This window comes from Pleurodeles waltl, chromosome 1_2 (genome assembly GCF_031143425.1).
Source record: "Pleurodeles waltl isolate 20211129_DDA chromosome 1_2, aPleWal1.hap1.20221129, whole genome shotgun sequence".
Classification (NCBI taxonomy): Eukaryota; Metazoa; Chordata; class Amphibia; order Caudata; family Salamandridae; genus Pleurodeles; species Pleurodeles waltl.
The window spans coordinates 767,540,004-767,566,190 of record NC_090437.1 but is presented as its reverse complement, the minus strand read 5'-3'; the positions used below and the strand labels follow the sequence as shown (position 1 = coordinate 767,566,190).

Here is a 26,187-nt window from a genome sequence, read left to right as displayed (position 1 = left end):
CCCAGCTGAGCCTCCGCCGTCTTCCTGCTCCAGCGGCGGATGTCCTCCCATCTCTTTCCGCAGTGGGTGCCCCGTCTGTGGTGGACCCCCAGGGTCCGGACGTCCTTGGCGATGGCACGCCAAATGTCGATCTTCAGGTGGGCGCTGACCTATATGAAATGTACAGGGGGAGAAGAATAGTCATCACCTTCTGCACCCTCAATGTGAGTGGCCCCCAATCCCTACCCTTGCCATGTGGCACATGCTCTCACCGTCGTTTGATGCATGCCTCAATCGTTCCCCTCCCCTCCATCGTTCATCCACCCCACTCAACACAGGCATAGCCCATAAAGCATGCTCCCAGTGTATTTACCTGTTTGTCTGGAGGACCATAGAGTAGCGCGTACTGGGGGAGGACCCCATCCACAAGTTTCTCCAACTCCTCCGCAGTGAAGGCAGGGGCCCTTTCCCCAGGCGCATGAGCCATTGTCTCTACCAGACCGAGGTCACAGCAGCACTTGCAGTGTAGGTCCTCTCCTGTCGAAGATCAGGTATCGAGTGATTAAGCAGATAGAAAATGGCGGTCACGTCCACGGTGGTGCGTACCGCGACCGCCGGTGCACATCGTCATTGGCTCCTGAGACCCATAGGGTTCAATGTTAACCAATGCTGCATTGCGCCGCGGTCTGCGAACGCCTACTGCCACGGTGTGCAACGCCAGCGCATTTACCTCACATCCCATTGTCGCACTTTACAGGTCAGGCAGCCGCCATTTCAGGGGCCCACATGGCTTACTTTTTACTGCGTCACACATACCTAGGCCTTGCATCGACACTCATACAAGCCATTCTATGCATTGAGAATCGTGTTCTGTGCAAGCTGTGGTTATGTACTTGTGGGTTGATTGACTCTGTGCTCGCTGTTGTCCTTCATAGGCACCGTCCGCTGGAACATGCGAGGAGATGGAGGCATCCTCCGGTGTACAGACCGCTGGTGGACCTGTCGACAATGGAGGAGAGACATGTCATACTGACATACAGGCTTGACCGTGCCACTATTCAGGAACTGTGTGCCCAGCTGGAGCCAGACCTGATGTCAGCTATCCGCCAACCCACAGGGATCCCCCCTCAAGTGCAGGTGCTGTCAGTGCTCCATTTCCTAGCAAGTGGGTCATTTCAGACCACAGGGGCCATATCATCAGGGATGTCCCAGCCTATGTTTTCCAAGGTGTTGTTCAGAGTGTTGTCTGCCCTGCTGAAACACATGCAGAGGTACATCGTTTTCCCTGAGGTGGGGGATTTGCCTACAGTGAAGGGTGATTTCTATGCCCTTGGACATATCCCCAACATCATAGGTGCCATTGATGGGACCCATGTGGCTTTGGTCGCCCCCCACAGGAGTGAACAAGTGTACAGAAACAGGAAGAGTTATCATTCCATGAATGTGCAGATGGTGTGTTTGGCAGACCACTGCATCTCCCATGTTAATGCCAAGTTCCCTGGCTCAGTGCATGGCACGTACATCATGCAGAATAGCAGCATCCCTTACGTGATGGGTCAACTCCAGAGGCACCGTGTGTGGCTAATTGGTGACTCTGGTTACCCCAACCTGTCATGGCTACTGACCCCAGTGAGGAATCCCAGGACAAGGGCAGAGGAACGCTACAATGAGGCCCATGGGCGAACTAGGAGGGTGATCGTGCGGACCTTCAGCCTCCTGAAGGCCAGGTTCCGCTGCCTCCATATGACAGGTGGATCCCTATTCTACTCACCAAAGAAGGTGTGCCAGATCATCGTGGCCTGCTGTGTGCTTCACAACCTGGCTTTGCGACGACAGGTGCCTTTTCTGCAGGAGGATGGTCCAGATGGTGGTGTTGTAGCAGCTGTGGAGCCTGTGGAGAGTGAAGACGAGGAAGGCGAAGAAGACGACATAGACAACAGGAGCACAGTAATACAGCAATATTTCCAATGACACACAGGTAAGATTACACACCGGCATACTACTTGTACTTTAACACTACTACCTCTCTACTGTCTGTCCTTTTCACCCAATGTATGGTAACTGAGTTGTGACTTTCCCTTCCCATTTCAGAGATGTGGGCCCCACTGTGTGACATCTGCTTTGTTTCCCCATGGACTACAGCTGTGTGACATTGGTATGTTGGCATCACAATGTAAATAAGCACTTTGGCACGGTAATGTCTAATACATATGTTCAATATCACAGCCAGACTCCTGATTGTTTTGTGCAATAACTGTGTTTATTACAGTGCTCTATATTGGTGGGTGGTTGCAAATTGGTGAGGGGTGATGGTGGAGGAATGTCCATGGCAGAGTCCAGACTATAAGTATCACAGGTGCATTGTCCAAATGCCTGTGGAAAGTGGAGCATGGGCAGTTTAAGGATGGAGAGGGTGACAATGTGGGACAGTGGGATGACAATCAGGGAGGTATCCTTTCCTGGCGGGGGTCTTGGCATCTTACTCTGTCTTCTTCCTGGATCTCAGGGACCGCTTGGGGGGTGGTTCTCCTTCTGCAGGGGGTGGGGTGCTGGTGGCCTGTTGGTCCTGTGGCGGGGCCTCCTGTCCACTAGCGCCGGCAGAGGTGGTAGGCAGTTCTTGGTCCATGCTAGTGTCAGGGGCCCTTTGTGGTGCAACAGTGTCCTGCAATGTGGTGATTACCAGATTCAGAACCCCTACGATGGTGCCCAGGGCAGAACTGATGGATCGTAGTTCCTCCCTGAACCCCAAATACTGGTCCTACTGCAGGCGCTGGGTCTCCTGAAACCTGGCCAGTACCGTCGCCATCGTCTCCTGGGAATGATGGTACGCTCCCATGATGGAGGTGAGGGCATCGTGGAGAGTGGGTTCCCTGGGCCTGTCCCCCCCCTGTCGCACAGCAGCCCTCCCAGTTCCCCTGTTTCCCTGGGCCTCTGTCCCCTGGACCGTGTGCCCACTACCACTGCCCCCAGGTCCCTATTGTTGTTGGGGTGGTGGGTTAACCTGGGTGCCCTGTAGTGGTGGACACACCGCTGCTTGACGTGTCCTGGGGACAGAGGTATGGGCCCGCTGGGTGGGTGCTGTGCTGGTGTTCACAGAGAGGGGAAGGTCTTCTGTGGCCTGTGGCTGTCTGAGGGGAACCGACTGTCCTGAGGTCCCAGATGGGCCGGGCTGGTCATCACTGTGGGCCTCTTCTGGGGGTGGAGTGGACATTTGTGGACCCTCCTGCGCAGTGACGTGGCGTTCGGGTCCTGCAGGGGTATAAAACCATGATTATTGCATCTGTGTGTGCTATGGTGTGCAATGGGTGGGTGCCCGTGTACCCCTGTTCTTGCATTCCTGTGTGGGGGCTTTTGTCACGGTGGTTTGGGGGGCGGATGGGTATGTGCAGTGGGATGCTTTGGTGATGGGTGTCCATGCTTTGTGGTCGCATGCAGGGCTTGGTGTTGGGATGGGTGAGTTGTGATGGTGAGACATTTGCAAGGAGTAGGGGTGAGGGTGAGGGTGAGGGTGGGGGTATGAGTTGGCATGCTGGTGGGGTCGGGGGGATGAAGTAGTGAAGATGACACTTAGCAGAGTCCATTCCTCCAGATACTCCTGCGAGGCCCTCAGGATGCAGAATCGCCAAGACCTGCTCCTCCCATGTTGTAAATTCTGGGGGAGGAGGTGGGGGTCCGCAGCCAGTCCGCTGAACCGCGATGTTGTGCCTGGATACCGTTGAACGCACCTTCCCCCGTAGGTCGTTCCACCGCTTCCTGATGTCATCCCTATTTCTTGGGTGCTGTCCCACAGCGTTGACCCTGTCGACTATTCTGCTCCATAGCTCCATCTTCCTGGCAATGGACGTCTGCTGCACCTGTGTTCCGAAGAGCTGTGGCTCTACCCGTACAATTTCCTCCACCATGACCCTGAGTTCATCCTCAAAAAACCTGGGGGTGTCTTTGCGGTGCCATGGGGTGGTGTGGGTGATGTGTGGGGTGGATTGTGTGGTGCTAAGTGTGGTGATGTGTATTGGTGTGTTGTGTGAAGTGCGTGGTAATATTGCTGGGTGATGGTAATATGCGCGTCTGGGTGCTCGGTTCTCTATTTCTCTGTGCGTGGTCCCGATTCTCTAGGAGTGGAGGTTTGTGGGTGATGTGGGTGTGTGTTTTATAATGTATTGAGTGGTGTTTGTATGTGTATCAGGTGTGTGTATTTTGAATTGTCCAATGTGGCTGTGTTTTGTAAGTGTGTGTGTATTTTGAGCGCGGCGGTGTGTACCGCCAATGGAATACCGCGGTTGAAAGACCGCCGCGTGGATTCGTGTGTCGTGATAGTATGGGTGTATTTCTGTTGGCGTGACGGTGTCGGTTTGGTTATCGCCAGTTTCTCGCTGGCATTTGGTCTGGCGGACTTTTGTGGGTGTCTGTATTTTGGCGGTTTGCGTGTTGTGGGTCAGAATGACCGTGGCGGTTTACCGAGGCCGCGGCGGTATGTTGGCAGTCTTCTGACAGCGGTATGCGCCTTTTACCGCCAATGTTGGAATGACCCCCTAAGTCCGAAGGTAAACTTTTGACCGAGGGCTCCCACTTGCTATAGCTCAGCAGGGCTCCATTATGGTTGGCCTCAAACTTTGACTTTGCCCCGATCGAGGTGCGACCAGATGTCCCAAGTGAGGTTTTGTTTCTATGCGCTAAAAAACATTAATTCACAATTCACATCTCTGGTTCCCCTTATCTGATTTTATTAGTTTTGTTTGCAAACTGAAGATAAAACTATTTCCTATATTTTAAAATTGGTTTTGGATTTTTAAACTGTTTCTTGTGTTTTATTTTATTATTGTTTTGTGATATTTGAATGCTTTACACACGTTGCCTCCTAAGTTAAGCCTTGTTGCTTTTTCCCAAGCTACCAAGGGTTGAGCTGGGGTTAACATTGAGATCTAACTGGACCTAGTGGAGGTTAGTGGCCTATTGCTAAGTGTAGATACCTACCTGCCTTTACCAATAATCCACTTTCCAACAAACAGACATTAAGGAAAGACGTATTTCCTGTAACAAGCACTCCCCTGAGAATTAGGATATTGAAATAGAAGAAGTTTATCAAAATTATTGTTGGCAAGAGATCACATCAGAACACAAAGACACCCTTTAGTCATGATGATTGTTTTTGACTTTGGATAGTGATTCAGAGACTCTGAAAGTATTGTAAAAAGAGACTTGTTATCCTTATAGAAAAGTATGCACAATGTGTCTACAATAACTGACATTTTGCAATGTACAATAGTTTATGCAAGTTCAATGTATTAATGAAGTCATTCTTTTGCAGCCCAGAATCCTAAAAATTAATAACCCAGTATTTTGAGAAATCAGGAGACCTGACGCCCAACACGACACCCAGTCCAGCAGTCCGAATCTGCAGTCCACAATGCATAAACTGTATTTTCTATTTTTCTCTTCCCAAAACCCCCTTCCCCTGAATACTTGCAAGAGGGCAATGTACTCTTCATCGCGGTCATGTTAGTCCTCATCGGCTTTGGGGAATTGTCATCGCCCCCTTCACAACACCTGTAATTCAGGTAAGTGTCCCGAACAGAACAAGGTTGTTGAAAATGATATGGTTCAAAGTGTCCATTCTTCAATTTTGTGACATTTAGCACTTAACTTATGCTTACTATATGTTTTTATAGACAGCTGTGTTGTCTTCGAGAGAGGAGATTAGAATTTCAGCTGTAGAAATACATTTTTTTTCTTGCTGAGAGCAGTGGTTAGCTTGTCCACTCTGGAGTAAAGCATTTCAATCTTGTTATCTACAGAAGTCAGGCTTTACTGGATATGTACCAGGTGCAACTTCATGTTTTCATCATCCGTTTCTGTGCTGGCTCCCTGAGAGGAAAATGAGTGTTCTGATGAGTGTGCTATGCCTGTCTTCTTGTCTTCACAGTGAAATTTAGCTTGCATAGTGTCATCTTTGCTCATTGTGCATACAAGGGTGTAGGCTGTTGAACCCTGTCCTGTTCCCTGTAGGGTAATGATGTATGATCATTGGGAGATGCTGTGTTTAATGGGAGAGCTCAGCTATGAGTAGAGGCTGCATGCCCTACAGTGTATATGCTTCAGATCTCACCATTTCAACATGGTTCACTCCTCTCCAGCTCACCCCCACGTTGTTAGGGAGAAGGATTGGACACCCGGCAGAATGCTACATGATGAATACATTGAGGTCAATTTCCACTTTTTCTCCTGGCAGCTCAAGGTTAGTTCTAGCAGCACGGTAGAGCAGCCAATCAATTTGTGGTAGTGTCTCAGGCGAAGCCAAACACAATGCAGAGGCCCATCTCAGACCAAGCATTTTTAATGGGTCAAGATGTGCTGCATAGCACCTGTACATAGCACAGGGGTGACTCAGACTTCACTGGGATGTATGGGCCACATTGGTGAGCATCAGCAACAGGCCTCGACAAGGGTGGCCCAGTTCTGCCCCAAGGCACTCAGGAGCTCTGCAAGATCATGTCACCAGTGGTCAGTACCTTCAAGGAGGGCCTCCTCCTCCCGGCATATCCCTCAATACCGGGAAGCTTAAGTAGCCCTCTCTCCAGCCCCCAAGGCACTCACCTGTCTCCATGGGTCCACCTATATATCCTCCTCAGTGCCTGCCATGCAGACTGCTGCCTGCTGCAACTACACATCACACATAGCACATCATCATGTCACATCAAATTCCCTCCAGGAGTGTGGTAGCATCCGCCATCTTGGACCAAGCCACGCTGGGTATCTAACTCTGCATCTCTGATATGTTATCACTTACCCTTCAACCAAACTTTCTCATTCCTCAGCTTTTAGTCCACACCATTTACTTGTTATTTCCCATTTCTCACTCCTTAGTTTTATCTCTTATTCCTTATGACTTATTAACCAGACCTTGTCCCTCTTTCCTCATTCTTCTCTTGTCATCCATTACACTTAATCACATACTCATCATCCCTCACTTCTAATATCCTAATTTATCATCCATTAATTACTTCCTCACTGCACGGTATTCATATCTCATGTTAGATCATTTTGAATCTCTCACTTCTTATTCCACTCTCTACAGCACACCCACTCCTCATTTTTAATTTCCCACTATGCACCTTTACTGCTTATTTTACTCCTTATCCTTCTTACCTCATTCCTTATACCTTAGTCACCAGTCCTCAACTCTCACTCCTAACTACTCAGCTCACACTTCTTATCCTTCCCCCTCATTCATTACTTCCATTGTTAACTCATGTCTCACCTTATGTATTATCCATCAGCCCTCATATTTCTACATCCTTTACTCCTATTGTATCCCCTCTTACTCCTTAATGCTTACTCATCAGTCTTTATCCATTACTCATCCTACCTATCTCCTGACTTCTCATTCCTCAGTCCTTCCTTTGTTCTTCACTCCTCATTCTTTACTTTGCTTCTATCATGTTTGTAGTCCAATTTAAATGTTGGCAAAAAGGGAACTGTGATTCCTGTCAATGCTTTAAAATATCCACCTGGCGGGTAAACATTTTAAAATCTGTCAGTCAGTGCCTTGGTCAGTGTGACAAAGTAATAGCTCTGTTGCCCTAGATGAGGATGCGCAGACTGACAAAATATAAAATTACACTTACTATTCATCACTTACTTATTTCACTTCACTTCATTCCTCACCTCTCCTTCTTTCCTCATCCCTCACTACTCATACCTCCCCCTCTGAGAAATTAATGAAATGGACAAACAATGATACCTTAAGATGTATACCACACTGTCCATTTTAGGACATACTGATCACTTACATCTCATGCACAGTTCTCTTTTGGCACTCTGTGCCCTCGTTCCCTCACATCTCTTTCTTTGCTTCTCATACTTTTTTACTCAACCATCATTCCTCATTATTATCCATCACTCCTCAATGCTCAGCCCTGACATCTAACTTCATCCTCCATTTCTCATTTGTTAACTCTCATCCCTCACTTTAAAGTATTCCTTCTATCAGTCTCATTCCTCAACCTTCACGTCTCATCTTTTATCTCATCCCTCACCGGCCTTCTCTATCTCCCTCAGCCCTCATGACTCAATCCTTATCCTTTATTCCTTTCTCCTAATTCCTCACTAACTCATCCACTTCTGTCACTCTGCATCCCTCAGTCCACACTCTTGACCCTTGATTTCTTACTCTACCCCCCTGATCTATCAATGCTCACTCATACTCTCTTCAACAGTAACACTGGACAATTTTTGTTTTCCTAAAATGTCCACCACCCAGACCATTTTAGGTTATCCTTATCCCTCCTTCTTCATGACAAAGTTCCCTCATTCATCATCCGTCACGGAGGCCTTATCAATGAACCTTTAGTCCTCAGTCCTTACACTTCATCTTTCATTTTTGACTTCTCATCTCTCACTTCTCACCCATCATCCCTCACCCATCATCCTTCAAACATGCAGTAGCTAAGCCCTTTTAAGACATCTTCATTGCTCACTACTCACCAACCCTCATTCTTCAGCCCTCATCCCTTAAACCTCATCTGTTATAGAACACTTCTCACTCCTTTGGCCCATCTGTCACTCCTATTCCTCATAACCCATCTTCCATGTCTCATCTCCAATCCCTCATCCCTCAAAAGTCACTCTTTATCTCTTGCACATCACTGTTCATTCTTCTTCCCTCACACTCCCTTCATTCTTCCTCACCTCTTACCCCAATCGCTGATTCTATATCTCTTGTGGTTCACCTTTTATTTTAGCTTTACATGATAAGAGAAATTGATAACTATGATGTCATAAAATGTACACCATCATCTATTTTAGGACAGTCTAATCCTTTTCACCTCATTCCTCTGTTCTTGTTCTTCATTCTTTATCACTTATCCTTATCCCTAATTTAAAAAGTTGAACATATTTAATTCTTTAAAAAGTCTATGCAGTACTAGAGTCATACATAGAAATTACTGTGCTATTTACATCCCTTTACCTCTAATTGTACCTAAAAACAGTATGATATTTAAAAAAAGACTTAGGCCCTCATTCCAACCCTGGCGGGCGGCGGTAGCCACCCGCCAGACGGGAACCGGCATTTGGCCGCCATGCGGCCAAAATACTGCTTTCCTCATTCCGACATTCCCGCTGGGCCGGCGGGCGCTAACCAAGTTAGCGCCGGCCGGCCCAGCGGGAATGGGGGCCGCAACACAGGAGCCGGCTCCGAATGGAGCCGGCGGTGTTGCGGCGGTGCGACGGGTGCAGTTGCACCCGTCGCGCTTTTCACTGTCTGCTAGGCAGACAGTGTAAAGCTTCATGGGGCCCTGTTAGGCATGCCCATGCTCGTGCCCCCAGGACACCCCTTACCGCCAGCCTCGTGAAAACCGCCAGAAACAGGCTGGCGGTAAGGGGGTCAGAATCCCCAGGGCAGCGCTGCTTGCAGCGCTGCCCTGGCGGATTCGCCCAGCCGGGGCAAAAACGGCGGGAAACCGCCGGCCCCGGTTTTCTGACCGCTGCTTTATCGCCGCGGTCAGAATGGGCTTGGAAGCACCGCCAGCCTGTTGGCGGTGCTTCCGTCATTCGTGGCCCTGGCGGTTATGGACCGCCAGGGTCAGAATGACCCCCTTAGTAAAGTACTTTGTGGTAAAGGTAGAAATACTTACCTGTGTGATACTTACCTGCTTGGTAAACCTAGTAAACCTATGCATGACAATGGTTGCGGGGTAAAGGATGTTTCCTTCTTTTATATTCGACTTCATGTCTGTTATACTCATTTTAATTCATTCATTTTAGTCCATATTATATCATTTTAGAATATGTGATCATTTCAATATCTAATAAAAAATTCAAAGGACATCAACATAACTTCAATGCATGCCATTTTCATTTAAGCATGAGTCATATTCATTTAAACATTCCTCGCATTTCAATGTGTGCTTTATTCAAGCGGTTCATTTTCATTTTAACATATGTGATATTCCTTCCAATGAATTTCACATTCATTTCAATGGATGTCATATTCATTTCAATTAATGTCATATTCACATTAACACTTGACATATTCATTTTAGCATGAGTCTTATACATTTCAACATATGCTATAATTTTTTCAACACTTGTCATATTCATTTTGATGTGTATCATAGTAATTTCAGAGTATGCCATATTAATGTTAACAAGTGTAATTGTAACATTAGAATTTGTCATATGCATTTTAATGCATGTTGAAATAATTTCAATGGGTCTCATATTAATTTCAACACATTTCATTTTCAGCTTAGCACGTGCCTTTTTTCCTTTCAGTGAATGTTGCATTCATATTAAAACTTTGTATATTAATTTTAGCAAAAGTCACATTCATTTCAACACATACAATATTCATTTCAATGTGTATCCATTGTCTTTCAATGTAAGGCACATTCTTTTTGAAAAATATTTCATATAAGTTAGTCATATTCATTTGATTGCCTTTCAATCATTGTTATATTTGTTTTGACGGATTTCATAATCATACTAACACTTATTATATTAATTTTACCATGTATCATATCCATTTTAAGCTATTTCATATCCACTTCAGCATGTATCATATACATTTCAATGCATTCCATATTTGGTTTGACTAATGTCATTGGAATTTCATTGGTGGTAATATTTATTTTAAGGGCATGTCAAATTTATTTCAGTTGGCTTATATTAATTTCAACACAGTCTTGTTAATTTTAAAACCCATATTAATTTCTGTATATTCATTCCAACCTCAGTAATGTTTATTTCATTACAATTCATAGTCATTACAACATGTGTAATGTTCTTTGTAAGGTATGTGATTTTATTTTCAGTGTACAATATTTTCTTCTTGGAATATAGTGTTTTCACCACTGTAACCCATATTCTTTCCAGTCTGTCAAATTCATTTCAACTTATGTCATATTTCACTTGGCACATGTCAGTCATTTCAAGAAATTTCCCATTCTTTTTGATGCATATTGTATTCATTTAATTTCAGTGCTTGCCATATTGTTTACAATGAGGGCCATATTCATTCCAATATAACTAATCAGTATATCTCTTATTCAATTCCAAGTATGTGTTTCTCATATCAATCACTAAGTAGCATATTCACTCTACCGTGTTTCATATTTGTTATGGTATGAGTCAGATTCATTCTGCCAGGTATCATATTTATTTTGACACATACTGCATTAATTCTTATATGCGTCATATTCATTTTGCAGCACAATATGCATTTCAGAGGGTGTCCTACATGGATTTTTCTACTTTTGACATGAACAACTTCCCATACATGTGCATCTGCTTTAAACCATCAGGCTCTCTTGCTGAACTGATGTCAGCGGGAGGAGAAGTCTTAATGAATGATGTTACCTCCTGTCTCCTTCACTATCTTGTAAACACCTGTGGTGCTTTCATTGGCTTGTAAATTAAAAGTTCTTATGGAAGAGAGTGAGAGAAAGGTGATGATTGTACCTATGATTGGAATAGATTCGTAATTTTTGGTGGATTCACAAAAAGTCTCAGGAACACTCACTGAAATCTATGCAAGTCATTCTTCGCAAGAATACTCCACTAGACCTAATCCTGTGGACTGCCCACAAGACAAGCATTACTTTTGAGTAGGTTTGCTCGGATTCTGCATTAGTTCATAAACTTTTATACTCTAATGTTCTCCACAGAGTTTTTATTTATCTGTGGAGAACACCATTCCACCAAATGGCTTGAAAAAAGGGGTTGTTTTGTCAATTTCCCTGGACATTTTTTGACAACTTGCCAATAAATTCCATTAATCAACAATAATTATTTGTGGTAAAAGGTCTCCCTCATCACATGAAAAACTAGGGAAGAACTCAAAGCAGTACAATCACAAGTAAGTAATTGAAGCATTATTCACCTTGCTTCAATTCATTAGGAAGTAAGAGTTAGCCAAACAAATACCAGGGTAAGTATAAATTAATGCTTGTATCTTTAATATACAGCAATTCTTTCCTCTATTTTCTATATGGAAAAACAATTTGATAAAAAAAAAAATCCACATTTTGCTTTATCCCATATTGATCCACAAAGGTTAATAATGTTCCTTGAAACTCTGCTAAAGAAGCTGACATCCCCTAGCTGACACACTCCTAGTAGAGAATGATGAGCTGATTCTTTGGATACCAAAGTTATCAAGTTTCTAACCCATCTGCTAGGGATTTGTACTCTAGTTTTAAAACACTTTCTTGCTGGCCCAAAATTCACAAAAAGAAGGGGGAACTCTGAAACCAGCTACTCTGTCCAAAGACATGAGAATAGCTGTTCTGACACACTTAAATGTGAAGACTGAACTGTTCTGGATTCAAGGGAGTGGGATAAAACACTGGAAGGACTACTTCCTGCTCCCTGCGAAAGGCAGAATTCACCTTCGGAACAGAAGGACCTAGATACAAACTGATTCTTTCTTCAAAAACACTGAAAAAAAAATATCTACAATGTAGAGAACATACTGTCTGAGCCACTAGCACGTTACAGCTGCCAACAAAGAAGTCTTCCAAGTCAATATCTTCGTATCCACTAGATCTAGATGCTCTAATGCTGGATTCATAAGTGCTTCTAATACCATGAAAATTGTTCCACGAAGGACATAACGGTTCTTCTGGTGGTCACAAATTATTGAATCCTCGAAGACCCTCTGAGCCAAACCATGCTTATCTGACAGGTCCTCCACTGCTCCTCTAAGTGGCTTTATTGCTGTCCACTGTAACTTTAATGTTGAAACTTTTAATCTTAACTAACACCCATCTTGCAAGAAAGAGAGGTAGTAGACCAACTGTGTGCTCTGTTGGACCATTTCCCTTGCTATGCACCATTTGCTAAATGTGTCCCAGTGATTAGCATATATGATTTTACCACTGAAGTCCTTCTGGAAGACTGAATAGTCAAGTGCAACTCATCTGAAAAACCCCTTTTCTTCACACCTCCCCTTTCAACCTCCAGACTTCTAGTCTGGCCATTCTAAGCATTGCAGCCTGTGTTTACAGTTTTAAACTGCATTTCCAGCTGGCAAAATAAACCTTTTCAACATTGCTGGAATACAAACCAGGTGTACTATTTGAAGGATCCACTACAGCAATCAGTCAATCAATTTCGGAATTTGTAAAGTGCACTACTCACCTGTGAGTGTCTCAAGGCTCTGATGAGGGGAAGGGGGAGAAGAGGAGGGGCTGCTACTGCTCGTGTTGCCAGGGCTGCACCTGAGGCTTGCTAAGTAATGAAAGAAGTTGAACCTGTTTATCAATGCTCACTGTTTTTCATATGTTTAGACACTGGTTTTCAATTATTGCAAAAATAAAACAAAACATGATTCTAAAGAATAAACAGTCCAAATGTTATGATATATGATATCTTCACTATTATCTTGTGATAATTACTTGGCAATCATTTATAGATTGTGGATAGCATTATATGAACTTCAAACCTACCAACATGGCAGCCACCGTTGAGAGGTCTCTGTCTATCTTTATGATTAGTTCTCTTTTTATGTTTCATTGTCTCTGTAGTCTGGATTGAGTATGTTTTAAGAGCAAGGCCAAAGTCCTTGTACATTAGACTCACTCGAAATGGGTAGATTTGACTTGCAGCAAGAGTAAGAGAAAGATGTTCCCCTGAAAACTAGGTAAACTCAAAATCTTATACAAGGGGTCTAAAATTTGATTTTTTTTCAGTTTGAGTGGTCCTTGGCTGTTTGTGTGTCCAAGGCGTGGAAATCCAGTGGTCCTGTCATCGATTGGGTTACCGGTGGACTTGCCCTAGTTGTGCGCTGCAAGATGTTTTGGTTTGGGGTGGGGGGTCAGATTTGGGAACAGGTGTCCTTGTTGAGTGTGCTGGAGTGATCTGGGGTTGGCGTGCTAGGCTTTGGGGCCCCCTGGGAGGCCCTGGTGGTTATTTGTGCGGCTGGTGTGTGGGTTGACTGTGCTGGCTGCCGACGTTGTGCTGGAGGGAGAGACTCGGCATGTGTTTGGCAGCCTGCGCAGCGGACGGACACATTGGCCATGCGTTTTGTCATCTGGTCCTTGCGATGGCATCTGGGGCCCGGCGCGCCTTATTCCTGGACTATCCTAGCATGCTCTTTCGGGCCATTCCGGTCACCTGTGTGGCCCCTAGGATGCGGACCTGGACTTCTTGAGGCGCATGGTGGGTTTGTTGCTCGGCGGGCCGAGGGTTTGGGCTTTTTGGGTTGCCGCTGTGCGGGCGAAAACAGCCAAGATTGGCTTTAATATTACTATTTTGTATTATTTTGAGTTGTTATAGCTTCTGGTGATCTTATACGTTAGGCAAACGTTTGGAAGCCATCTATACAACAAGTGTCGGGCCTTTGACTGATGTATGGATAGTGATTTTTCAAAAAAGACAATTTAATTCAAGCTACTTTTTTCTTTGACTAGCTACTCTAATTAATTCCCATCTATTTTTTGTAGAGATGTAGCTAAGAGAACAATCAAACCGTTATTGAAAGAAGAAGTATGATTGGGTATGGATCATGCTTTTTTGATATGGTAATTTTTCTTGAAAAATAGATGTCTTTATTTATTGTTTTTTGTTTTTTTCACAATGTCTGGTGACAGGTATTAAGACTATCTGTGTTATATATGTATTGGTTTGTAAGGTTAATTAGTTATGTGTTACAAAGTTTTTTTTTTTTTTAGTTTTTTTTTAAAGTTTTTGCACTTTTTGGGCTTTTAATCATTTGATCTTTTTGTATTCACATCTACTTACATTGTATTTGGGGAACTTTCAGATGGCATTAAATAAGGTGGTAGCACATAAAGACATAAGGCAGTATATAAGGATGTCAGATTTAGATGAACAATATATATTGCTGCCATAATAAGAAAAGAGATGTATTTTTCCTTTATTGAAAAACATATTAGTTATTTATGTATTGATATGTTCTAATAATATTTGTTTGACAGGTTGGTTTATATGTTGTTGTGGCACTGTGGTTTGGATCGATTTGTGATTATTCATTATATGTTGTGTTGATTGTTTGTTTGTTTGATGTTATGATGTTTTTTTTATTCATCCGTAAGTATGATGTTTTGATTATACGTTATTTGTTTTTTATAAAAAAACATTTTTTGTGTTATTTGAAGTTAAATAAAATGTGTTTTGTGTATTTATAATGCATATCATCATGCTTGGTATTTTTTTGTATATAAGGTAGGAGAGTTGTTTTGTTTGCTTATTGTTCAATCTGGAGATGTATCAGCTGGAGCTGCTATTGACATAGAGAAATTGGAGAGCTATACAGTAGCTCAGTTGAAGCAGTTCTGTAAAGATTTTCCCTGTCCCATTAAAAGCTCATCCAAGAAGAAGGAGCTGCAAAAGGCACTGAGGGCCTCGGTGACAGCCAAAGAGGCTGAGGGGCACACAGAGCAGGAGCAAGAAGGAGAGGAAGGGGTGCAAGTCACTCACAATTATGTAGTGGGTGGGCCTGTTATGCCCAGGGAGAAAGTCTCCAGGGCAGGTAGCAGTGTGTCCTCCAAGGGTCTGATACCTGAAGAGTAACAGGACAGACAGGCAGAGAGAGAATACCAATTGGAGCTGAGGGAGCTCAGTCTAGAGATGGAAGAGATAAGGATGGCCATTGAGGAAAGGAAGATTCTGCTGGCTCATGAGCTTAGCTTAAAGAGGTTAGATCATAGGAACCAGTCCCGTAGTGATGGTGGCAGCAACAGCACAGTGCAGCCTGAGAGAAGGGTACACATTCCAAAAGACCTTGTGAAGGATTACAATTGAGATGATGACATATACTTGCGGTACAAAGGTTATGAGTCTGCTCTCCACATGAATCTGCGCCCTGAAGCTCATTGGGGGGCAGCTCTGTGGAAACTCTTTGAGGTAGAGGGGAGGGATACCCTGACAGCATTAGGGGATTCTCAGGAACTCATCTACCCTGTCATGAAAGATGCCCTACTCACATGATATGGTCTCACCCCTGAGCAGTATAAGGAAAAGTTCAGGTCCTATAAGAGGAAGAAATCTCAAACATGGTTGGAATGTGTTGATTCTTTTTGCAGGTCACTGGATGGTTGGGTGAAGGGCAGTAAGGTAACAACGTGTGAGGGGCTTTACAATTTGATTGCTTGGGAGCACTTGTGCAGTTTATGTTTTCCAGAGCGGACCGCTGGGAGAGCAACAGGGTCCAAAAGAGGTATGGGGAAGACCACACCAAGGGTGGGCAGGGTCCCTCTCAGAAGAGAGGGGGGTAAGGGTAAACAGGGGGAGTCCTCTAAAGGACCCCAATGTGATTCCCAGGGTAAGGATTCCCAGCCCCCCAGTGAGAAGAAGCCATGGTTCTCCAAAGGGAAGCCAGTGGAAGGGGTCCCCCACATAAGTGTTATGTATTTGACCAAGTGGGTCATGTGAGGGAGCACCCCAAATGCCCCAAGAGTACACCGGCACCCACTGGTGCACAGTCCCAGGGTTTTGCTAGTGTAGCGCTTGGGGAGGAGTTGGTTCCAGGCGGGTGGGAGACAGCTGAGATGACACTTGTCTCACTAGGGGACAGTGAGATGGTCCAGAGAACCCTCGTGCCTGAGAATATTAAGCAGTAAAGTCAGTGGGTGACCATCAATGGACAGAGGGTGGAGGCTCTGAGAGACACAAGAGCCAGTGTGAGTACAGTGAGGAGTCATCTGGTGTCCGAAGAGCAGATTGATCCCCGGGTACTTCACCAAGTAGTTGCAGTGGACAACTTAGAGCTCCTGTGCAGAGTGGCGCAGGTTCCCTTTGAATGGGGGGGGTTCTCAGGTTCCTTCAAGGAAACTGTGAGTCCAACCATGCCTGTAGATTGTTTGCTTGGCAATGACCTGGAGGATTCCCCTTGGAAGGAGGTGGAGCACAGGTTACACTCAGAGATGTGGGGGCTGCCTGGGTGGGTATGCGTTTCAACCAGGTCAATGGCAGCTCGTGAAGGTGGTCAAGAGCCCCTGGAGCCTAAAACAGTGGCCCAGGGAACTGCCATAAAAAGGAAGGGCAAGGGGCACGGGAAGTTCCCATGGCCTGGGAGGAGGCGGAGCCTAAGGGTGATGCCCCGGAGCCTACAGGGGAACAGGTGGCTGAACTGGGGGAGGTCCCTGAGCTGTTGCAGTGGCAGCAGGAAGGGGGGCCCACCAGGGAAGCATTCAGTGCAGCACACAAAACATGCCCTACTCTGGAGGGTTTGCGGCAGCAGGCTGCAGACCAGGTGGCTAGCAAGTAGCCAGGATCTCACCTGATCAACTGGGAGGACGATCTGCTGTATAGTGAGTCTAAGGTTCCTGAGCCTGGGTCAGCCCGTGTGCAGGCTCATGATGTGCCTTTAGCTGGACATTTGGGACGTCCTCCTGCCATGCCTTCTGTTTGCTTACAGAGAGGTGCCTCAAAAGGGACTTGGGCTTAGTCCCTTTGAACTGATCTATGGCCACCCTGTGAGGGGACCTTTAAGTCTGGTGAGGAAGGCTTAGGAAAAAGCTCCTAGTAAACCCCCTCTGGATGTATTTAGCTACATGCTGGCTCTGAGAAACCAGACTGCCCGCTTCAGCACAGGAGAACCTGGAAGGAAGCCAGGAGGATATGAAAAGGTGGCATGACTAGAATGCCACTCTGGTCAAGTTACAACCTGGTCAAAAAGTGTGGGTGATGGCACCAGTGGAGCCCAGGGCACTCCAAGACAAGTGGACTCAGTCTTTTGAGGTGGTGGAGTGCACCTACCTGGTGGACTTGCAGACTCTTAGGAACCCTTTAAGGGTCCTGCATGTTAACCGCCTCAAACCACACTTGGAGCGGACTGAACTGTCCATGCTCCTTGCAACAGATGATGGGGTGGAGGAGGAGAGTGAGCCTCTTCTTGACCTCCTGTCTGCAGGAGAAAAAGATGGGTCTGTGGAGGGAGTGATCCTCTCCCCCCCCTGACTGCAGAGCAGCAGAGGGACTGTTACCAGGTGTTGAATCAGTTCGCCTCACTGTTTTCCCTGATCCCAGGGGTCACACACTTGTGCACACATGATATGGACACTGGGGACAGGCCAGTCATTAAACATAATGTTTACAGGGTGACTGACAGTGTCAGGGCTAGCATTAAGGATGAGGTATCTAAGATGTTAACCGTCGGGATTATTGAGCATTCCAGCATTCTTTGGACCTGCCCAGTGGTATTGGTCCCAAAGGCCGCCACACCTGGTGCCACTCCTGAACTCAGGTTCTGTGTGGACTACCGGGGACTCAATGCGGTCAGCAAGACTGATGCACACCCCATCCCCTGGGCTGATGAGCTCATTGACCGTTTGGGAGCTTCCACCTGTCCCAGCACGTTTGACTTAACGTCTGGGTATTGGCAGATTGCCTTGACTGAGAGGGCCAAGGACAGGTCTGCATTCTGTAACCCAGATGGGCACTTTCAATTTAAAGTGATGCCATTTGGGATGAAGAATGCCCCTGCCACCTTTCAGAGGTTGGTCAACCAGGTGTTGGCTGGGTTGGATGAGCTCAGTGCCGCCTACCTGGATGACATTGCTGTTTTAGTTCTACATGGGAGGAACACCTGCAACACCTCTGCAGAGTGTTGAGGCCCTGCAGAAGGCAGGCTTCACTGTTAAGGCAAGCAAGTGCCAAATAGGGCAGCGTTCTGTGGTGTACATGGGACACCAGGTAGGGAGTGGCCAGGTGGGACCCCTACAGCCAAAAATTGACACCATTCTGGCTTAGGAGCCTCCCAAAACCCAGACTGAGGTGAGAGCCTTTTTAGGCCTCACTGGCTACTACAGGAGGTTTGTCAAGGGGTATGGTAACATTGTTACCCCTTATCTGAGTTGACTTCTATGAAGCAACCCAAAAAGGTGATCTGGACAGAGGCTTGCCAGACCGCTTTTGATGCCCTGAAGGCTGCCATGTGCAAAGCACCTGGGCTGACTACTCCAAGGAGTTTGTCGTGAAACAGATGCCTCAAAGCATGGTATAGGAGCAGTACTTTCACAGCTTAATGAAGAGGGCCTAGATCAACCTGTAGCCTTCATTAGCAGGAGCTACTTCCTAGGGAATGTAGATGGAATGCCATAGAACATGAAGCGTTTGCTGTGGTCTGGGCGCTGAAGAAGCTAAGACCTTACTTGTTTGGGATTCACTTCTGGGTTCAGACAGACCACAGGCCCCTCAGATGGTTAATGCAGCTGAGGGGTGAGGGATGGACTATACGGTGGAACACCACCCTGGTACAGAACACACCAATGCTGATGGTCTGTCCAGCTTTTTCCACCTTAGTGATAAGAACTCCCATGAGGTTGGGTAGATGCTCCCCACTTTCAGCTGGGGGGGACACGTGTCAAACTTTTCATCCTTGGTGTGGTCTCCCTTTACTTTTTGCCTCTGTTTCCTAGGTTGTTGATGTGTGTTGGACTCTGTTTTTGCTGTTTTTGTTACTCTGGACACTTTACCACTGCTATCCAGTGTTAAAGAGAAAGTGCTCCTATACAAAATGTGTATGTAATTGATTCATCCATGATTGGCTTATTTGATTTACTGGTAAGTCCCTAGTACAGTGCACTAGAGGGGCCATTGACTGTAAATCAAATGCTACTAGTCGGCCTGCAGCACTGGTTGTGCCACCCACCTTAGTAGCTCTGTAAACATGGCTCAGACCAGCCACTGCAGTGTCTGTGTGTACAATTTCAAACTGCCAATTTGACTTGGCAAGTGTACCCACTTGCCAGGCCTAAACCTTCCCTTTTCTTATATGTAAGATACCCCTAAGATAGGTCCTAGGTATCCCCATGGGCAGGGTGCAGTGTATGTTTAAGGTAGGATACATATTAATGTGTTTTATATGTCCTAAGAGTGAAATACTGGTAAATTTGATTTTCACTGTTGCAAGTCCTATCCCTCTCATAGATTAACATGGGGACTGCCTTTAAATATGATTAAAGTATAGATTCCCTTTGGGATTTGATAGACATGTGGATTTTGGGGTCTCAGAGCTCACAATTTAAAAATGCATCTTTTAGTAAAGTTGATTTTTAAGATTATGGGGGTCATTACAACATTGGCGGTAAAAGCCGCTTACCACCGTTCAGCAGACCGCCAAAACACTGCTGCGCCCGCGGAATTCCGCCACAGCTATTATGACACACATCTCGGAATCCGCCGAAATTCAGACACCCACACAAGTCCGCCACACCAAAAGTCAGTGTTAAACTGGCAAAAACAAAACCTCTACCGTCATGCCAACAGAAACACGCCCATGCTATCACGACCCATGAATCCACGCGGCGGTCTTTCAACCACGGTATTCCATTGGCGGTACACACCGCCACGCTCAAAATACACACACATCTCCAAAACACCGCCACATTGGACAATTCGAAATACACACACCTGATACACATACAAACACCACTCCCACACAATCAATACTATATAAAACACACACCCACATCACCCACAAACCCCTACGACCCAAAATCAGAGTCAAAGGCGACAGACAGAGAGCACAGCAATAGAGAACCCCACCACACAGAGGCACACAACACCATCACCCATACAACATTCCACACACAAAACACCACACACCCCTGCACATCACCACACTCATCACCACATACACCACCCCACACATCACCTATACCACCCATGTCACGCCAAAGACACTCCAGGTTTTCCGAGGAGGAGCTCAGGGTTATGGTGGAGGAAATCATCCGGGTAGAGCCACAGCTATTTGGATCACAGGTGCAGCACACCTCCATAGCCAGGAAGATGGATCTATGGCGCGGAATCATAGACAGGGTCAATGCCGTGGGACAGCATCCAAGAAATCGGGAGGACATCAGGAAGAGGTGGAACGACCTACGGGGGAAGGTGCGTTCTGTGGTGTCCAGGCACAACATCGCGATTTAGCGGACTGGCGGACTGGCGGCGGACCCCCACCTTCTCCCCCACAACTAACAAAATGGGAGGAGCAGGTCTTGACCATCATGCATCCAGAGGGCCTCGGAGGAGTGGGTGGAGGAATGGACACTGGCAAGTCAAATCTTAACTATCATATCCCCCACCCTCCCTGCATGCTATCACACACCCACACACCCACACCCTCACCCCCTCCCCTATCACTCCAACTCCTCACTAATGTACTAATAACACAAACCACACATCCCAACACCAAGCCCTACATGCAACAACTAAGCATGGTCACCCCTCACTAAAGCATGCTCACTGCACATACCCATAACACCCCCCCAACCATCATCACACAATCCCCCACACAGAAATGCTTGCACTGGGGTACACGCAGACCCACCCATTGCACACCATGACACACACACATGCAATAATCATGCTCTTATACCCCTGCAGGACCACTATGGAACGTCACCAGACAGGAGGGTCCAGACATCTCCACTCCACCCACAGAAGAGGCCCACAGTGACGACAGCAGCTCTGGCCAACTGGATCCTGATGACCAGCCCGGACCATCGTGGGCCTCGGGACAGTCGGTTCCCCTTTCAGAGGCACAGCCCAACACTGACCTTCCACCCTCTGGTAACACCAGTACAGCACCCACCCAGCGGGCCCATACCTACGTACCCAGGACACGTCAATCAGCTGTGTGTCCACCACTACAGGGAACCCAGGATAACCCACCACCCCAACAACAACAGGGACCTGGGGGCAGTGGTAGTGGGCACACAGTCCAGGGGACGGAGGCACAGGAACACAGGGAAACTGGGAGTGCTGCTGTGTGACAGGGGGCGGACAGGCCAAGGGAACCCACTCTCCACAAAACCCTATCCTCCATCATGGGAGCATACCACCACTCCCAGGAGACAATGGCTACGGTCCTGGTCAAGTTTCAGGAGACCCAGTGCATGCAGGACGAACAGTATTTGGGGTTCAGGGAGGAGCTCAGAACCATCAGCTCCGCCCTGGGCACCATCGTAGGGGTGCTGAAGGACATACAAAAGACCATGAGGGACACCGTGGCACTGCAAGGGGCCCCTGACACTAGCCTGTATGATGAACTGCCCACCACCTCCGCCGGCGCTAGTGGACAGGACGCCCCGCCACAGGACCACCACACCAGCACCACACCCCCTGCAGACGGAGAACCACCCCGCAAGAGGTCCCTGAGATCCAGGAACAGGACAGAGTAAGATGGCAAGACCCCCGCCAGGAAATGAGACCACCCTGATTGTCTTCCCACTGTCCCACTTTGTTACCCTGTCCAAATTGGAACTGCCCCAGCTCCACTTCCTATGACCATATGGGCAAAGCACCTGTGAGACGAATAGACTGGACTCTGCCATGGACATTCCTCCACCATCACCCATCACCATTTTACCACCCCCCTCCAATTTTCAGCACTTAAATAAACACCCTTGAAGCACAAAACAATCTGGAGTCAGTCTGTCATTTTGAAAATGTGTATTAGCTATGACTATGCCATAATCCGTTTGAAATTTTAATGTCAACATACCTATGTCACACAGCACATGTCCATGAAGGAAGCAAGCAGATGACACACGTTGGTAAACACACCTGTGAAACCGTAATAGAAATGTACAACTTAGTTACACAATACTGATTCAAATTGACAGACATGATAGAGGTAGAAGTGTGAAAGTGAATATAATAGTAAACAAATGTTCTCAGCTGTGTGTCACTGGAAATATTGCTGTATGACTGACTCCCTGTTGTCAATGTCTTCTTCCTCAGCTTCCTCCTCATCACTGTCCACAGGCTCCACAGCTGCCACAACACCATCATCTGGACCATCCTCCTGCAGAAACGGCACCTGGCGTCGCAAAGCAAGATTGTGAAGCATCGAGCAGGCGATGATGATCTGACACACCTTCTTTGGTGAGTAGAATAGGGAACCACCTGTCATGTGCAGGCACCTGAACCTGGCCTTCAGGAGGCCGAAGGTGCGTTCGAGCACCCTCCTAGTCCGCCCATGGGCCTCATTGTAGCGTTCCTCTGCCCTGGTCCTGGGATTCCTCACTGGGGTCAGTAGCCATGACAGGTTGGGGTAACCAGAGTCCCCTAATAGCCACACCCGGTGCCTCTGGAGTTGACCCATCACATAAGGGATGCTGCTATTCCGTAGGATGTAGGCGTCATGCACTGAGCCAGGGAACATTGCATTTACCTGGGAGATGTACTGGTCTGCCAAACATACCATCTGTACATTCATCGAATGATAACTCTTCCGGTTCCTTTACACCTGTTCACTCCTGCAGGGGGGACCAGAGCTACATGGGACCCATCAATAGCACCTATGATGTTGGGGATATGTCCAAGGGCATAGAAGTCACCTTTAACAGTAGCCAAATCCTCCACCTGAGGGAAAACGATGTAGCTCCTCACGTGTTTCAGCAGGGCAGACAACACTCTGGACAACACGTTGGAAAACATAGGCTGGGACATCCCTGATGCCATGGCCACTGTTGTTTGAAATTACCCACTTGCAAGGAAATGGAACACTGACAGCACCTGCACTTCAGGGGGGATTCCTGTGGGATGGCGGATTGGTGACATCAGGTCTGGCTCCAACTGGGTACACAGTTCCTGGATTGTGGCACGATCAAACCTGTAAGTGATGATCAAATGTCGCTCCTCCATTGTTAACAGGTCCACCAGCGGTCGGTACACCGGAGGATTCCGCCATCTCCTGAAATGTCCCAGCTGACGGTGCCAAGAAGGACAACAGCGACCACAGAGTCAACAAAATCTCAGGTATGTACCCACAGCTACACAGAACACAACACCAAATACAGTGTAGGCCTAGGTATGTGTGACGCAGTAGTAAATGAATCCATGTGGGCCCCTAAAATGGCGGCTGCCTGACCTCTAAACTGGGACAATGGGATGTGAGGTAACTGCGCTGGCGTTGTGCACCGTCGCGGTAGGCGGTCGTAGACCGTGGTGCAATGCTGCATTGGATAACTTTGGACCCTATGGGTCCCAGGAGTCAATGATGAAGTGCGCCGACGGTAATGATTCGCACTGCCGCGGACGTGACCGCCATTTTCTATCTGTTCTATCACTCGATACCTGATCTTCGACAGGAGAGGACCTACACTGCAAGTGCTGCTGTGATCTAGGTCTGGAAGAGACAATGGCTGCTGCGTCTGGGGAAAGGGCCCCTGCCTTCACTGCTCAGGAGTTGGAGAAGCTCGTGGACGGGGTCCTCCCCCAGTACACGCTCATCTACAGTCCTCCAGACCAACAGGTAAGTACACAGGGAGCACGTTGTATGGGCTATGCCTGCGTGGAGAGGGCTGGTTGTAAGATGGAAGGGGTCAGGGTTCTGCGAGCATGTAGGACTGTGAATGCATGTGCCACATGGCAAGGGTAGGGATGTGGCCCACTCACTTCGACGGTGCAGTTGGTAATGACTTCTCTTCTTCCCCTGTACATGTCATGTAGGTCAGCGCCCACCAGATGAAGGACATTTGGCGTGCCATCGCCAAGGATGTCCGGACCCTGGGGGTCCACCAGAGACGGGGGACCCACTGCCAGAAAAGATGGGAGGACATTCGCCGCTGGAGCAAGAAGACGGCGGAGGCTCAACCGGGGATGGCCTCCCAACGTGGGAGGGATGCCCGTCGTACCATGACCCCCCTGATGTTCCGAATCCTGGCAGTGGCCTACCCTGAGTTGGATGGGCGCTTGAGGGCATCACAGCAGACACAAGGGGGTGAGTACACTCTCATTCTTCGGACTTTGCACGCAGTGAAGGGGTGTGGGTTTCCCTAGGCCAGGGCGAGTTCTGTAGGCTGGCCCCTCCCTAATGCAGGTCATGTGCCACCCCACCCCACCTCTGTAGAGTGCCATGTATAGGTAGACATGCCCCTGTGTCATCTATGTGGGCAGATGACACCCATAGCCATGTAGACCAAATCCCAGGAATTGCATCTGCAGAGGCCAAGAGTACGGCGTAGTGCAGGGGGCTGCTGTGTCTGTATTGTCCGTCAACGCAATGCACTCAACCTGTCTTTCTTCTGTTGTTCCCCCCCCTTTTTCTGCTCTCCCTGTTCTTTTGTGAATCAGCATCATCAGGCGGAGGTACAGTGGCACCGGAGCACGAGGGAGCTGGATCCCACATGGAGATGGAGGGCCACACCACGGACTCTGAATACACCAGTGGGACGGAGGGGAGCTTCACGCCAGTCACCGGATCAGCAAACAGCAACATGGACTCGTCCTCCAATGGGAGCTTTTTTGTGGTGGCGGCACCATCTGTGCACCCCACTTCTACAGGTACAGCCGCAACCCCCCCTACCAGCACAGCCCTCCCAGCAGCCCCTCAGCGTTCGCTCTGTGCCCGCTCACCCAGAAGGGTGGGCATCACCTTTGCCCCAGGCACCTCAGCCCCTGCCCCAGTCACCCCTGCTGCCCTCAGTGAGGAGGCCATTGACCTCCTTAGGTCACTCACTGTTGGGCAGTTGACCATTGTGAATGCCATCCAGGGCGTAGAAAGGGAGTTGCAACACACTAATGCATTCCTGGAGGGCATTCATTCTGGTCAGGCTGCCCATCATCAAACCATGCAATCTCTGGCCTCAGCACTGATGGCAGCCATTGTCCCTGTGTCTAGCCTCCCCCCTCCAACTTCCTCCACCCAGACCCAATCCCCTGTACCCCAGCCTATCCCAAGCACACCATCAGACAAGCATGCACACACCTCAACACACAAAAGTAGCTCAGGCAAACATAGGCACCACACAGCCCACAGGCACTCACACAAGCATCACCCACATACAGACACAACAACATCCACTGCCTCCACTGTGTCCTCCTCCTCGTCGTTTCCCTCATCCCTCCCAGTGTCGTCTACACTCTCACCTGCATGCACTACATCTACAGGCACTAGGACTCGCACCAGAACACCCAGCACCACACCCCGCTCACCTTCACTCACCACTCCCACTACCATTTACACGTCCCCTGTGTCCACTCCCAGTGTGTCTGTGACGCCCCCTCCCAAAGTACACAAATGCGGGCACCCACACACCCAACATCCATTCACCTCACAACATCCTCCAGTACCTGCACTTGCACCCAAATCACCTAAAGTTACACCTCCTACAACCACCTCCTCTTCCTCCACTCCCAGACCCCCTCCAGCTACCCATCCCAGTCTTTGTCAGCAACTCTTCCTCAGCAATGTTGACCTCTGACCCACCACCCCCACCCCTCCAATTCATAGGTCCC

The 26,187-nt window shown here is 47.6% G+C and overlaps 1 long non-coding RNA gene across 1 annotated transcript in view; it reads left to right on the top strand.

Moving 5' to 3' along the window:
- Positions 1 to 5,430: 5,430 nt before the first annotated feature.
- LOC138295840 (uncharacterized) overlaps positions 5,431 to 26,187 on the top strand; it is a 57,649-nt gene continuing 36,892 nt past the window's right edge. The window contains exon 1 of the long non-coding RNA XR_011203698.1: positions 5,431 to 5,534. This is a non-coding gene — a long non-coding RNA (uncharacterized lncRNA). The remainder of the gene's footprint in view (positions 5,535 to 26,187) is intronic.